Raw genomic sequence first — 16,028 nt, forward strand, 5'->3', positions numbered from 1 at the left:
TTTCCGCACCTGCAACCGCAGATCCGGAGAGAGCAGTACCCCCAGTCACTTTTTTGACTGAGTTTTTACGACTTTAGTCATCATCGTTTTTGAGTCTTCCATTGACTCCTAGTGCACAATGGATGCCCGGTTTCAAGGCCTGCGGTCCTGTACCCGACTGATGTTGGTAAAGGAGCCGCACCGCTTGTGCCTCTACTGCCTCGAGCGCGACCACGACCCCAAGTCGTGCTCCGACTGCCGAACCATGGCCCGAAGTCTTTGCGGGAGCGGTCCCGAAAGCTCCTCAAGGCCCGGCAGTCTGCTCCGCGTCGCTCAAAGTCCCGGTCGAGAGGGAGGTTGCGGGACCGATCGCGTAGCCATCACTACCTTTCGTCGTCTTAGTCTTCGCACTCTGGGTCAGGTAAGTCGAAGAACAGAAAAGTCGAAGAAGCATTGTTGCTCTTCGACTTCCCCCTTGTCCGTCGGCAGACGCGACACAGGGTGCGGGTGGTGCCCCTCCCACAGACGGAGCCTTCAGGGTCGACTCCGGCCTGCTTTGCCGGGACCGAGAGCAACCCCAGCCCAGCTTCGTCAATTTTACAAAGCGATGCATGCCATCTTTGAGCAGCCCAACTCCGGCGACGAGGCCTTCGGGCCCCGCGGACTCGTCTGTGGGCCCTAGGACTTCGACGCCGGAGGCTCCGGCCTCTGCATCGCAGGGCCCCCTTGGATCCAGGCCTGGATCTGGATCGGCGCCGGTCGACATCGTTACTCCTCCACCTGCGCCGATTCCACCGGTACCACGTCCGCAGCCAATGCCGACTGGACCCCCAGCCTGCGTTGGCCCTGGCTTCCATCCCAATGTGGACACGGAGCTGGATCGGCGTTGACTGGCGCTGAATCTGGCGCTGATCGGTACATTTGCAGCCAGATTGGCAGCCAGAGGAGGGTGAGGAAGACTGGGAGGTGTCTGGTGACCCTTTGACAGAACAACTGGAGTGCGAGCCGGTCTGGAGACAGGAACTGGGGGATGCCAGTGTTCTGGATACCTCCCCAGACCTAGGTATGTTGTCTCCTCCTACCGTGGCTACGGAGGAGGGAGCGTCATACGCAGTGGTGTTGCGTAGGGCGGCCAAGGCTCTCCGCCTCGAGCTTCGTACGGTGGCAGTCAGGACTAACCTCCTGACAGAGGTGCTTCAGCCGACAGGGAGCTCTTCGGAGCCCCTGCTGCCGTTCAATGAAGCCCTAACGGACATCCTTTTGGGCACCTGGTCCAGGCCCAACACAGGGGCTCCTGTGGATAGGATGGTTGCCCGACACCACCACACCCGGGCGACCCTACTTTCCTCTCAAAACACCCTAACCCTGAGAGCTTGGTGTTCCAAGCCTTTACGTCCAAAGGTGCCTTCCCTACAGCTCCACCTGACAGGGAATCCAAGAAGCTGGACCAACCTGGGAAGAAGATGTTTTCTTCCACGAGCTTGGGACTGCAGTCGGTAAACACTGCATGACTGTTCAGCCGTTATTCCCACTCTGTGTGGGATACGGTGGCACAAGCGCTGCGTCATTGCCTGGTGGAGGCCCGGGCCGTGCTCTCCCGTGCAGTCGCCGAGGGGAGAGACGCAGCGAAGTTTACCATCCGCTGTGGGCTGGATACCGCCGACGCACTTGGCAGGATGAATGCCACGTCAGTAGCCCTTCGGCGCTCAGCTGTGGTTGCGTTAAACGGTTTTTTTCCAGTGATGTCCAATCCACACTTCTGGACATGCCCTTTGATGGCTGTCGCCTTTTCAGTGACCAGGCAGGCAGCGCGCTAGAGCGCTTTAAGGACTCCCGGGCTTCGGCCAGGTTCTTGGGCCTCCACCACCGCCCTGCACAGTCTGCTTTTCGCCCCTTCGTGTCTACGGAAGGGGTGCCCCACTACGTCTTGCCCAGAGCCACATGCCGGCGTAGGCTGTTAAGCCCCAGCCCGGCCTGGGATTTTGAAACTACCGGCGTGGTTCTGAGGGACAGCGATTCGGCCAGTCAACTACAGCCCCCTCTGCATCAGCCTCCAAACCCTCCTAGTCTGACCTGCCAGAGCCACCAAACGCCAGTGAGCGGCACGATCCGCCATCACCTCCCCCACTGGCACACCATCACATCAGCAGGTGGGTTCTGCAGATAGTCCGATGGGGCAACTCCCTCCCCTTCGAGACTACCCCTCCCTCCATGCCTCCTCAGTACCATTGCATGTCAATAGGATCACCTGGCCCTTTTCCAACATGAAGTTTTGGCCCTCTTGGCAAGGGGGCCATCGAGCGCGATCCTGCCCCAGAAGTAGGTCGTGGTTGCTATTCACACTACTTTCTGGTGCCCAAGAAGGACAAAGGCCTGCGTCATGAATGTCTGTATCAGTCTGTCAGATGGTATCTATCTGGCTGTATGGGTTGGTGAGTGGGTACGTGAGTGGCTGTATGGGTGATCGATTTACAGGTTGTTTGAGTAACTAGTACCTGGATGGGTGTCGATGTGGATCGGTGAGGGTGTGTGTGACTGCCTGCATGGGTGAATCAGTAGCTGTATGAGTTAGTGAGTGTGTTAGTAAAGAGCTGTGTAATTGACTGAGTGTGTGTGTTTGGCTGTGTTAGTAAGTGAATGGATGTGTCAGCGGTATATGGCTGAGTAATTGGATATGTGAAAGGCAGTATAACGGAGTGTTGGAGTATGAGTGACTGTGATTGAGGGATTGGGACAGTGGCTGTATGGGTTAGTGAGTTATTGTATATGGGGCTGTATCCGTGAGTATGTTTAGTATCTATGAATAAGTGAGTGGGTGTGTGTATAACGGTATAGGTGAGTAAATGGTGAGGTGTTGCGCAGCGGCCAGAGCCGCTGATTCCAGAGAGCAGGGCTCGCTGTTCGATCCCCGGTGGCTGCTCAACATCATGTGACTCTGGGCAATAGCTCACTTAATCTCCCCAACGGCCCGATACCCTTAGGGGTGATATGTGTACGCTTTACAAATATGGAATTTAATTTAGCTTTATGAGTGACTCTATAAGTGAGTGAGTAGTGTGCAAGTGGCTGTGTGGGTGTATGTATGAGTGGATATATCAGTGACCGTATTAGTGAGGAAGTTGGTGTATGAGTGGCTGTATGGGTAAATGAGTGGATGTGTGTGTAAACCTATGAATCAGTGAGTGGGTGTGTAAGTACTCGCATGGGTGTGTCAGTGGTTTTGAGAATGTTAGTGTGGAAGTTGGAGTGGTTGTATGAAAGGTAATATTGGGGTGTGAATGTGTCAGATTCTCTGGATTATGCCATCAGTTATGTCATGAGTGATGTCACTGACCATGTCATTGAGTGATGTCACTGACCATGTCATTGAGTGATGTCACTGACCATGTCATTGAGTGATGTCGCTGACCATGTCATTGAGTGATGTCGCTGACCATGTCGTTGAGTGATGTCGCTGACCATGTCGTTGAGTGATGTCGCTGACCATGTCATGAGTGATGTCGCTGACCATGTCATGAGTGATGTCGCTGACCATGTCATGAGTGATGTCATATGTAAGTCAAGTCAAGTCAAAATTTGTATAGCGCACTACTCACCCAGAGGGAGGGGGGAACATTACTTATCAAATATCCAAGTTTTAAGTTGTTTTCTGAAGGAGAGGTGGTTCTGTGTAAGGCGGAGGTGGGTGGGGAGAGAATTCCAGGTCTTGGCCGCTAAGTAGTAGAAGGATCTTCCCCCCATGGTGGATCTTTGGATGCGTGGAATTGCTGCGAGGGCTTGATTGGACGATCGTAGTTGGCGGGTGGGGTGTAAAAGGACAGGCGCGAGTTGAGGTATTCGGGTCCTAGGTCGTAGAGGGCTTTGTGTGCGTGGGTGAGGAGACGGAACGTTATTCTCTTGTTGACGGGGAGCCAGTGGAGGTCTTTCAGGTGATCGGAAATGTGAGCTTGGCGGGGGATGTCTAGGATGAGTCTGGCTGAGGCGTTTTGGATGCGTTGGAGTTTTTTCTGTAGTTTGGCTGTCGTTCCGGCGTAAAGGGTGTTCCCGTAGTCCAGTCGGCTTGTGACCAGTACATGGGTGACCGTCTTTCTTTTTCGGTGGGGATCCAACGGAAGATTTTTTTGAGCATACGTAGGATGTTGAAGCATGATGCTGAGACCGCGTTGACTTGTCTGGTCATCGAGAGGGAGGAGTCCAGGATGAAGCCCAGGTTACGTGCGTGGTCCGTTGGTATGGGTGCGGTTCCCAGGGCCAGTGGCCACCAAGAGTCGTCCCAGGCGGAGGGGGATGATCCTAAGAAGAGGACTTCCGTTTTGTCCGAGTTAAGTTTTAAACGGCTGTTCTTCATCCACTCGGCTACTTCTTTCATCCCTTCGTGTAGGTTGGTTTTGGCGGTGTTTGGGTCTTTAGTGAGGGAGAGGATCAGCTGGGTGTCGTCTGCGTAGGAGATAATATTGAGGTTGTGTTGGCGTGCGATGGATGCGAGGGGACTCATGTATACGTTGAACAGGGTGGGGCTGAGTGAGGATCCTTGTGGTACGCCGTAGATGACTTCGGTGGCCTCTGATTGATACGGGGGGAGGCGGACCCTCTGGGTTCTTCTGGTGAGGAACGAGATGATCCAGTCCAATGCTTTTCCTTGTATTCCGACGTTGCTGAGGCGTTGTATAAGGGTGCTATGACAGACTGTGTCGAAGGCTGCGGAGAGGTCAAGTAGGATGAGGGCAGCTGTTTCTCCATTGTCCAGTAGAGTTCGAATGTCGTCTGTTGCTGCGATGAGGGCGGTCTCGGTGCTGTGTTTGGTTCGGAAGCCGGACTGTGAAGGGTCGAGTGATTTGTTGGATTCGAGGAAGGCGGCGAGTTGACTGTTGACGGCTTTCTCGATGACTTTGGCAGGGAATGGGAGGAGTGAAATGGGGCGGTAGTTCTTAAGTTCAGTGGGGTCTGCTGTGGGTTTCTTCAAGAGGGCGCTGAGTTCGGCATGTTTCCAGCTTTCCGGGAAGGTAGCGGAGTTGAGGGAGCAGTTGATGACGTCTCGGAGATGGGGAGCGATCAAGGAGTCTGCTTTGTTGAAAATGTGGTGGGGACATGGCTCTGTTAGCGATCCTGAGTGGATGGTGTTCATCAGGCGTATGGTGTCTTCAGTGGTGATTGGGTTCCAGGCGCAAAGGTTGTTGGAGGGGTTCGGAGGTGGGTGGGGTGGACTGGTCTCCAAAGCTGTTATGTATGTCAGCGATTTTGTTGTGGAAGAACGAGGCTAGAGAGTCGCAGAGGTCTTGGGAGGGGGTGATGTCGTTGGTGCCGGCGTTGGGGTTGGAAAACTCTTTGACGATGTTGAAAAGTTCCTTGCTGTTGTGGGCGTTGTTGTCAAGTCGATCTTTCTTGGTGGATCGGATGAGTTGGTGGTGTTTGCGGGTGGCATTCTTGAAGGTGGCTAGGTTGTCAGTGGTTGGGTTTTTTCGCCAGGCTTTCTCGAGGGTACGACAGGTATTCTTGGATTTCTTAAGGTCATCATTGAACCAGGGGGCTTTTTTGCTGCCTTGCTTGATTTGATGGTTTTTCAAGGGTGCCAATTCGTCAGCGCTGAGGGTGATCCATTGTGTGAGGTTGGTGGCTGCTTGGTTTGGGTCCGATGATTTTGCAGGAGGGTTTTGGAGAAGCGATGTGAAGAGCTGGTCGGTGGTAATTTTGTTCCAGTTTCTCCAGCGAATTGGTTGTGGGTGGTTGTGGGTCGTTTTATTGTAGTTGAAGTGAACGCAACTGTGGTCTGTCCAATGGAGAACTGTGGTGTGATTAAAGGAGACGTGCTTGCTGGAGGTGAAGATTGGGTCGAGCGTGTGCCCGGCATAGTGGGTGGGGGTGTCAACAAGTTGTTTGAGTCTGAGATTGGCGAGGTTGTCCAGAAGGGTGGTGGTGTTGCTGTCGTTGTTCTTTTCCAGGTGGAAGTTGAGGTCTCCCAGTAGAATGTAGTCCTCGGAGGGGAGGGCGTGTGGGCTGATGAAGTCAGTGATGTCTTCGCTGAATTGTATGCGGGGTCCGGGTGGTCTGTAGATGAGGGTGCCTCTGAGTGTGGTCTTAGGGTCGGTGTGAATCTGGAAGTGAATGTGTTCGGCGGTTGTGAGGTTGTCATCGAAACTGGTCGTGATGCGGATGGTGTCCTTATGGACGATGGCGATGCCTCCTCCTGTTTGGTTGATGCGGTCCTTTCGGATGATCTTGTAGCACTCCAGGACGGCTATGGCGATGTCGGGCGTTGATGAGGCATTCATCCAGGTTTCTGTAAGAAAGGCGACGTCCGGCGATGTGGTGTCGAGTAGGTTCCAGAGTTCGATGGCGTGTCTGTGGACCGAGCGGGTGTTGAGCAGGATGCACTTCAGGTGGTTAGTGTTGGAGCTCTGTTTGGAGTCTGTGGATTTGGTGTGGGTCCTGATGCAGTCGAACTTGCAGGAGTGGCAGGTGAAGGGTCCATGGGTGTGTCCTGGGGCGGCTTGGTAGCAGATTGGGAGTCGGCCGGGGTTAAGTGCTGCGGCGTCGTACGTTAAGCGGGCGGAGTGGGTCTTACGGGGGCCAGGGGGTCTGGCGCTGGGCGCAGTGCAGGCGCGGACGGGCATAGACGGGCTTACCTTTGGCGCACCTTTCGGGCGCGTCCGCTGCGCGTGAACGCTGCGCGAAAGTGCATCTGTCATAAGTGGATAGTGAAGGGGGGCGGGGCGAGGGAGGAGCAGCTGGGAGGCGGGAGCGGGGTGGAGAGCCGGGCTGGGAGGCACAACAACAAGCAACAAAATGGCAGCAAGCCAAAAGCCTAACAGGACGAGATTGGGGCACAACCTGAATAATGGCTAGGAAATGGGCAATGGCACCGGCACAATCAGGCACAAATAGATTAAGCAGGCAAAGGCAGCAAAGCACAATTGATTCATAATTAATGCGCACTTTGGCAGTATAGCGCTACGATAAATTTAATCAGCAATCAGGCACAAGTAAATGCAGGAGCAATGCGCTATTGATTTCACTAGCAAAAGAGCAGTCTGGCAGTATAGCGCTACGATACCAGATACCAGATCAGAGCAGGGAGCAGCGTGAGGAGCGACCGCTTCTGAGGAGCTCAGGACGGTCACAGCGCTTGCACAGGACGGTAGAGCCTAAACTTTCAGTGGGAGGGAGGAGCAGCTGGGAGGCGGGAGCGGGGTGGAGAGCCGGGCTGGGAGGCACAACAATAAACAACAAAATGGCAGCAAGCCAAAAGCCTAACAGGACGAGATTGGGGCACAACCTGAATAATGGCTAGGAAATGGGCAATGGCACCGGCACAATCAGGCACAAATAGATTAAGCAGGCAAAGGCAGCAGAGCACAATTGATTAATAATTAATGCGCACTTTGGCAGTTTAGCGCTACGATAAATTTAATCAGCAATCAGGCACAAATAAATGCAGGAGCAATGCGAGCAATGCGCTATTGATTTCACTAGCAAAAGAGCAGTCTGGCAGTATAGCGCTACGATACCAGATTCCAGATACCAGATCAGAGCAGGGAGCAGCGTGAGGAGCGACCGCTTCTGAGGAGCTCAGGACGGTAAGGTCATAAGCAGTGCATTGCGGGGGTGCAAGTTATAGTTGGCTCAGGTAATAACTGCTGACTTCCTCTGGTTTTGTACGATTGAAATGTCAGCCTAACTATAACGCCCCTGTAACCTTTGTTAGTTTCAGGGAATTTCTAAGTTTTTAAAAGAAATTATATTTCTTAATTGTAACGTCTATTTTTTTTAAGTGGGCCTCTAAGATTTTCTTATTTTGTTTCTATAATTGGATATTGTATATTTATATTCGATACCACTCATTTTTAGGTCTTGCCTACGCAGCGCGTATGCGCTGCATAGGAAAAAGACCTTTAGGAATGGATTCCGCTTTTTGCCCAAAAAGGTGCACGCCTTGCATTGCTTTCAATGGCAACGCGTGCACGTTTGGCGATACGTTTGGCGATTCCCTTGCGGGAGCGAGCTTTGAAACCATCTGTTTGTAATTAACAGATGGTTCCTGCTCGCTCCCGCAAGGCATGAGCGCGAAGCACGCATGCTTTTTTGGGTTGACAAGTGGCAACAGGTAGTGTCTGCTGTTCCTTACCTGGGGGACTGCATTTTCTTGATGTGCTGTAAATAGCTGTTGGTATGTAATAGAACCAAATGAGATTCTGCTGAAGAAGACCTCTTCCTCAGTCGTTTTGTTTTCCCTGTGGATTGGTGAACTCGTTGCCGATTTCCTGGCATGAGGCTTTGCTTAAAGCTGCTGCCTGAGTCACCCCGGCTGACGGGGGAACGGTATATGGGAGACACACCTCGATTCTTGGCTTACTCCTTCCTTTCTGCTATCCATGCAACTCCCTTGATGCTCCGTGATGCATTAGCTGATGAGCAAATTCCTGTCCTGTGAAGTGCTTCCAAGGCAACCACGTCTGATGCCCACCTAGACGAACCATACTGCAGATTTCTAGGAAGCAGGAAACCCTATACCCCTTCCTTGTGAGTCTCTGCCTCTCTCACCGATTTGCCTCTGGGGAAGGAAACAGACAGTGTAAGAATAGCCAAGGTTTACACTCCAGTGTCTGCTAATTTTTCGGATAGCGCGCCACCTTTTCAGCATCTAAATAAAGAACTGCGACAAGGCGCGAGCTGTCGGTCTTGTGGCGTCGTTTTGCTTTTTGTTTCCAAGTCTAACGTTCAACTTCCATCCGACGGCCCGGTGATCATTTTAGGATCAAATTTAGAGCTGCGAGTGGTAATGTGGTGTTTCCCAGTTCAGATGCGAAGCAAGTGTTAACGCGGTAGTCTTTCTTAGGAGCCCACCCCCGCCGAATGCCAAGGCTGCCCCGTTTTGTGTCCACTCTCCGTGCCTCTTCCTTTCACCACCCTGCACTACCCATCGACTTATCGTACGCCTGCACATTATTTTTCACCCGTAGGCCCACTGTCGAAGGGTTCCTGTCTCCATCTCTCACCTTTTGACCTTTTCTCTGGGCTACAGAAGGAGCACGCAAAATAAGTCTTTTACTCCAAAAACTAGTTCCAGTGCCCTCCACTGGCACAAACAAAGCACTGGCTGTTGGAATGATTACTTTCTTATGCTCATTGCACTGAAATAATGTTATTACATTCAGAAGTTTTGGGCAAAATTGTATTACTGGGATGAGAATAATTTTTTGAAACTGTACCTTTTGCATTGATATATTAAGTTCACACATTGATTCCTGGAGCAGATTGTAATCTTTTAATATTCTCTTAGAAACATGCGGAACTGCGATGAGTCTGAGTCCCTGCCAGGTGGTGTGTGGACTCGCACCGTCTCATCTGTCCATTGAAAGACTTCCTCCTGCGAGTCGAAGAAATGCGTGCGGGAGCGATAGAAAACTCTCAGACGGGCCGGAAACAACAGTGCGAAGGGGAGCTTAAGGTCCAGGAGGCGAGCCTTGGCCGCTAGAAAGGATTGCCGCTGCAGCTGCACCAGGCGCGTGTAGTCCGGGAATATGAGGATACGTGCATTATTGCAAGTGAGGGATTCCTTAGCTCTGGCCTGTTTCAGGATAGTGTCTCGGTCCAGATAATTCAGGGATTTGGCGATGATCGGCCGCGGGCGGGCCCCTTGCGGGGCCTTCTGCATAAGGGCCCTGTGAGCCCGCTCCACCACGAAGCAGCGAGCGAGTGCATCCGGGGGGAGCCAGCCTCCAGCCACTGTCAGGAAGCGCTCCACGCTGTCACTCTCGCATCCCTCCGGAAATCCCACGAAACGAAGGTTGTTGCACCGAGCACGCCCTTCGGCGTCCTCAGCCCGCATTGCCAGACCTTTTTGAATCTTCTCCATATCCACCACCTTCTTCTTTAAGGTTGTGACATCATCTTCCACCTCTGATATGCAGGTCTCGGTCACAGTGATGCGTTCCACTGCATTGCGCAAGTCCTGCCTCAACAGCATGACTTTAGAGCCCACGACCCTAATCTTGGCGTCGAGCATATTTCTGAACTGGGTGATGGCCGCCATAAGTGCCGCATTATCCGGCACCTGGCCCTGAGATCCCGCAGACCCTGCCGCAGCACCCGCTCCAGTAAATTTGTCGATGGTGCCCTGCTTGGTGTGGCGCCCTCCGCCCTTATCGCGCGTCATAGTTGAGTACTAGGTGCTTCCCACAGGCACTCAAGGGTGATCACTCAGGGGACGAAACAGACCTGCACTCAGGAAGCGTATCCCCAGTCCAACAGTCTCTCCCTCCAGGCCACTCGTAGCCACCCTGAGGCCGCGCGAGATGGCCCCCAATACTCCCTCGCCCCCAATACTCCCTCGCCCCCAATACTCCCTCGCCCCCAATACTCCCTCGCCCCCAATACTCCCTCGCCCCCAATACTCCCTCGCCCCCAATACTCCCTCGCCCCCAATACTCCCTCGCCCCCAATACTCCCTCGCCCCCAATACTCCCTCGCCCCCAATACTCCCTCGCCCCCACCACGGAGTGCCTCACCGCTATGGCCCGATCCGGCCACCGATATGCGCCACTGTCTTTGGCAATGTCTAGGGCTCCGCTGTGCCTGCTTTCAAAAGTATGCTTGCTGAGCTGTGCCTGCGTAGCTATGCCTGGGGACTGTGCTGTGCCGCCCTCCGCTGCGCCTGGGGCACCGCCTGACGGCGTGTCCTGAGATGCCCAGCTCCTTGATCACTCCACTCACTCCAGGCGGCCACAGGACTCCAGCTATTCCATTGCGGGTGTCCTTACATTCGAGGGATCTGGGGCACCGCCCCTCCCCCACCACCGCCGCTCTCCGATGTGACAGCGGAGTATATGAAGCCTGCTGGGGGCCGGCAAGAAGAAAATGAAGAGGGGCTTTACAGGCGCCCGTAGTGCCGCCACACACCCGGATCAGTCAGGCCTCACACGGCTGTCCCAGGGCTCCACAAAATTGCTGCCGGCTCCCCTGACTCCTCCACCTGGAGACTCCACTGCTTTTGCCCGTGATCAAGAGCACAGGAGTGCTTGAAACGCGTTGGGCTGCGAATCTGGGGTGCAGCTGCCATTTTGCCGAACTGTGATTCCTCAAATAAAAGGCGTTAACCTGCTGTTGTGTGGAGTCTCCTCATTAGGCCAAACTTCGTTTTTGGATGTTTAGCGGCCTGGCGTAGGTCGCGGAGACGCTCTGCCGCGACTGTTGCGGATCGGGTGTTGGGATGTTGCTAACACCATGAAACAGATGGGCCAATTTGAAAGAAGTTCTACATGCAGCTTGGCAACATGTGCAGTTCTCACCTAACCCACTGGGGTAACACTTTGTGTTCATTTTGAGGACTAAAACGGCAACCACTGGGTTTTAATTGTGAAGGGAACATCAAGTACCAGCATGCCTGTTAGCATACGCCCACAAGGGCGGGACTTGAACTACTTATCAAGGGCTCCCTTTCACTGCCGCCTTTGTCTGCCTGCTTTTGCCCGTGATCAAGAGCACAGGAGTGCTTGAAACGCGTTGGGCTGCGAATCTGGGGTGCAGCTGCCATTTTGCCGAACTGTGATTCCTCAAATAAAAGGCGTTAACCTGCTGTTGTGTGGAGTCTCCTCATTAGGCCAAACTTCGTTTTTGGATATATATATATATAAACACATTCTACAGTATTTTTAACAGTAACTGTTTATTAGTGTACTTTTCAAACTCATATTTTTGTAGTGTTTCCAGAAAAATCATCTACAAAGACTATTTCTCGTTTTCGCGTGACGTCCGGCATCGCGACATTGCGAGTTGGTAGTCGTGGAAATCGATTGTTTTCAGAAACTCTAAAGCACATATATACAGATATTTTAATTGATGTTTGATACTAGTCTTATCTGTAGCTGTCTTATACACACACTCAACACAAAGGTTCTTGTCAGAGCCACCCAACAGGACAAAATGTTGTTCATTTTCTTGTCAATTTCTTTTTTTTAATCTTTATAATTTGCGGCCACGTTGTGATGAACGCAGTCACGTTGCAAAAACGCAAAACTAAAGTGGACATTCACCGACCACCACCACATTAAAAAAAATGTATTCTATTACAATACACACATTACGTCTAACTGAAAGATAATGTTTGTACACATATATTTGTAGTAACTTTTTAAACACTGTTTGAACCCTACATCCCGTTTTTGCGATGGCACAGTGTTGCGATGACTCTGGTGACTGTGACGATCGCTCCTTTTTATGGGGTGCAAAACAAATATATGCACACATTTTTCAGTATTTTAGACACCAGGGGTTTATTACTGCACTGTTTAAAGTCCTATTTTTGTAGTCAGTTTGTAAAAAAACAGCCATTTAAACCGATTTACCATTTTCCCATTGACGCCGGGCGCAGCAATAACATCGGTAGCCGCAGTCACCGTGAATACGTTGCAAAATGATAAAACAAATGCGGACATTCAATAACCACCACCACATTCAAAACTTATAACTGCAAAATGGATTATAACAAACACACTAAACACAGTATCGAAACGACCGTATAATAGCATGTACAACTCCCTTAATATTTCTATTGCACAGTGCATAACTTTTTCAGTGAAATCTATAACGAATGCATCACTGCGTCTCATTCACTGCGTAAGAATTTTATGGGATTTATGAAAAGGTGCATCAGTATTTCAATATAATGAAATGCATGACTGCCTCAGCACATCTGAGTGCATCAGTGTGACAATGGGTCTGTGATTGGTTGCGTAAGTCTCTCAATCTGTGAGTAGGTGCATGAGTGCCTTTAAATTTGTAAGTAAGTATATCACTATCTTACTGGATCTGTGAGTGGACACATGAGTGTCTAAGTGGGTGTCTGAGTGGGTGGGTGCATGAATGTCTGTGTGGTCTGTGAGTGTGTGGGTCTCGGAGTGTGACTGAGTGGGTACATGAGTCTCAGAGCATATAACTGACTGGGTGCATAAGTCTCTGAGTGGGTCTAAGAGTGGCGGTGTGTGAGTGACTATGGGTGTGAGTGGGTTCATGAGTGAATGTATGAGTGGATCTATGAGTGGGTGTATGAATGTGAGCATAACTCTGAGTGAGTGAATGGTATATGCATGAGTGTCTGACGGCCTGTGACTGGGATTGCAAGTCTTTGGGTCACTCGGTTAGTGGATTCGCAAGCCTTGACTGGGTGAGAGTGGCTGCACCGAACCCGGTCTTGTTTGGTATCAAACATCTTGGAATCATAACCCAACACAGATTCCAGTGTTGGAAGTATGGTCCCATGTACTGGGTCTCCCTTGGAATACCCCCTGTACTCCCGATAACAACCTTTCAGGGTCTGCAAGCAAGCTAGTGCTGCTGCCGACCACAGACACGATTCTGCCTTCCTGCTGCTGAGCCAGGCTCGAGTTGCGGAAGGTAGAATAATAGGTTTCCTGTCACAGGGAGGTGTGACCACCTCCCATACAAGACCTCGTGTATTGCGCTGGGGTGGGGGCGATTGCCAGCATCACCAGACTACTTTGAAAGGCACATTTGGTGCCCTCTTTGCATATTTCAGTTTGTGCCAGTTCAGGAACCCTTGGTTCCCGCCGTGGCCTGAAACTGGACAAAGTACATGGAAGCATCCTCTCCTCTGGGAGGGACCCCGAGTCGTTCCAACCCTCTCCTTAAGGTACTTAAGGTCGCCCCTGTGTGTGGGTCCTCACATTCGTCGTGGGACAAGAGACAACCCTGAAACTGCATCGCTCTTCAATTGTCTGGAAACTTGGACTTCGTTAGCCTTTGACAGGAACTGAGACTGCTCCAAGGAAGACTCCTGCTTTTCCTGGTCTTGCTGTTCTGCAAGTCTTTGACGTCTGTGTTTCTTTCAGGATCTTCAACAGACCTACCTGTGGGCATCAAGGACACCCGAAGACATCTACCTTGGAGTGAAGGAGTCACTCTCCTACATCTTCAAACACCGCGATGAAGATGACCGGTCAGCTGCTCCTGTCCTACAGACTTTCTGAGTCCCAGCAACACAGGTAGTGGTTCTGCAGCTCCTTAGAGGCCTGACCTGTCTTCTCAATAATTATGAGGACAGTATCCCTTGCCTGGGGCGCTGGGACCAAACCCCTGTGCACCTTGTCGACTTGCTGTTGCCAAGGCTAGTTTGCTCTGCACTCCATAGGTCTTTGGCTACAAGAAGCTCTAGCCTGCTGCACTGCTTCCCTCGAAAGTCAGCGTCCTGACTATTCCATTTAGTGGTAAAGGTGGCACGTGGTAATGTACCTAACCTGAACCTTCTAGAAAGAGCTTTTGTGAACGGAGGATCAAAGTCATTCATATAGTTTTCGTAGCAAGAGGTAGGGTTGAATCATAGTATAAACTCCACCCATTTAGGGAGGCTTCCTCAAAGGTTTTGGCCCAAGAGTACCCCGAGATGTGGAGAACTCGACTAGCACACCATGAAAAATCAAAAAAACTTGTCAGTTTGTGTACCAAAAAGTTAAATTAAGCAATTGTGATGCTGAAAGCAGCCATTTTCTATGCCTGATTTGACTTTTATTTTATGAATGAGTTTTTAATCGGTTATGACCCAACGTTTGCCCAGTAAAAGAAAATCCACAGGAACGGGGAGACACTATTTTTTTTGTTTAAATTTGTTTATTGGGTCTGAATCATCAAATATCAAAACAGTAGCTCGCAATACATTACTACAGTCGTACATCAAAAGAAGTAAAATTGCATGACTCGTGACCATAGGTTTTCTTTCTCCATGCGTCGAAAGCCTTGTGTGCCCAGTGTGCGACCTGTCCTAGGGACATCATGATGCATCGGAGAGGTGACAGTGAGTCACCCCTCAGTAAATGGCGATGGGAGCGTTCCTACCGCATCGTCGGGCCTTTTCCGATAGTAACTTGTAGTCGGGTATGGGTTATCACTGTAGGCATACTAGGTGGGGTGAGTAATGTAGGCGTATCCCAGTCTTTTTTTTCTTTTTGGAGCTATCATTGCCATATGTGTTCCCAATGTATAACCGTGTCCTGGCTGTCTGCCGGTCTAACGTTCAACTATTCTCAACTGTGGGGAATTAACAACAGGGGAAGTAGGGTGTCGGGGGTTCTGACTGTGGTTCTGTCGGATGTCTGTTGTCAGGGTAAGTGTGGTTGCCCGATGGGGCGTGGGTGCAGAGCCGGGGACGCATGAGAAGGGGAGTAGCTACATAACTACTGTTGCATCCGTGGTGTTGTCTAGGGGGAACTCTGGGTCAACTCCCAAGCAGGCATGCTCGCGGGCTTCTGGTGGCCCTCAGATGTTCCCCGTGGTTAGTGGGGCCGGAGGGGATGGCTGGGTTTGGGGTTGTTCATCGAGTGGGGGTTTGGGGGGGTCTGTCTCGTATGTAAACGTGTGTAGCAACTGCGCCCATTCTAAAGAGATAGTGTGTTTACGGGTTCCCTTCAGTTCTTCCTCCCTAAGTGTTTCTTCCTCCGCCTTCCCCCATTTTTTCACCGTGCCGATCCTGGCTGCCTCCAGCGGGCCCGTGTGAGATCTCCAATGCATGGCTATCCCCCTTTTCGCTAACAGGATAGCTAGGGACACGAAACTGTATTGCACTTTCTCAGTTTTCTTCCTACGAAATATCCCAAGAGAACAAGCCTCCCACGTTGTCATAACCGTGATCTGGGTCGTGTCCCTCAGTGTCTGGTGTACTCTATCCCAGTACCCTTGAATGGTGGGGCAATCCCAGAACATGTGTCTAAAGTCTGCGGCAAGAGGGAATGGGGAGACACTATAACGTGTCTGTCCCCATGGCACTGGTGTCTGGAACCTAGAGACATGGAAAAGACAAGCTTGCCGGCGGTGGATTGTGTGCAGGGCCAGGCTGCAGCTGGCACCTGCTGTCAGCCCAAACTGTGCAGGGCTGAGGGCTGTGTGCAGCAAGGGTTGGCTGGCAGCAGGGTTGTGGGTGCAGGGCGTAGGCACAGGACCTGGCATTGCATTAGAGGTTGGAAACAAGTGGAATACATAACCTTAGAAATGGTGTGAAAACAAACCTTAAATAAACTAAGTTCTGTTTCTGGCTCAAACGTAGA

General features: G+C 51.4%; 1 protein-coding gene across 31 annotated transcripts in view; it reads left to right on the forward strand.

Moving 5' to 3' along the window:
* The window catches only part of MAP4 (microtubule associated protein 4), a 1,839,191-nt gene that overhangs the window by 1,090,483 nt on the left and 732,680 nt on the right, over positions 1-16,028 (forward strand). The window lies entirely within an intron of this gene.

Source organism: Lissotriton helveticus, chromosome 10 (genome assembly GCF_964261635.1).
Source record: "Lissotriton helveticus chromosome 10, aLisHel1.1, whole genome shotgun sequence".
Lineage (NCBI taxonomy): Eukaryota > Metazoa > Chordata > Amphibia > Caudata > Salamandridae > Lissotriton > Lissotriton helveticus.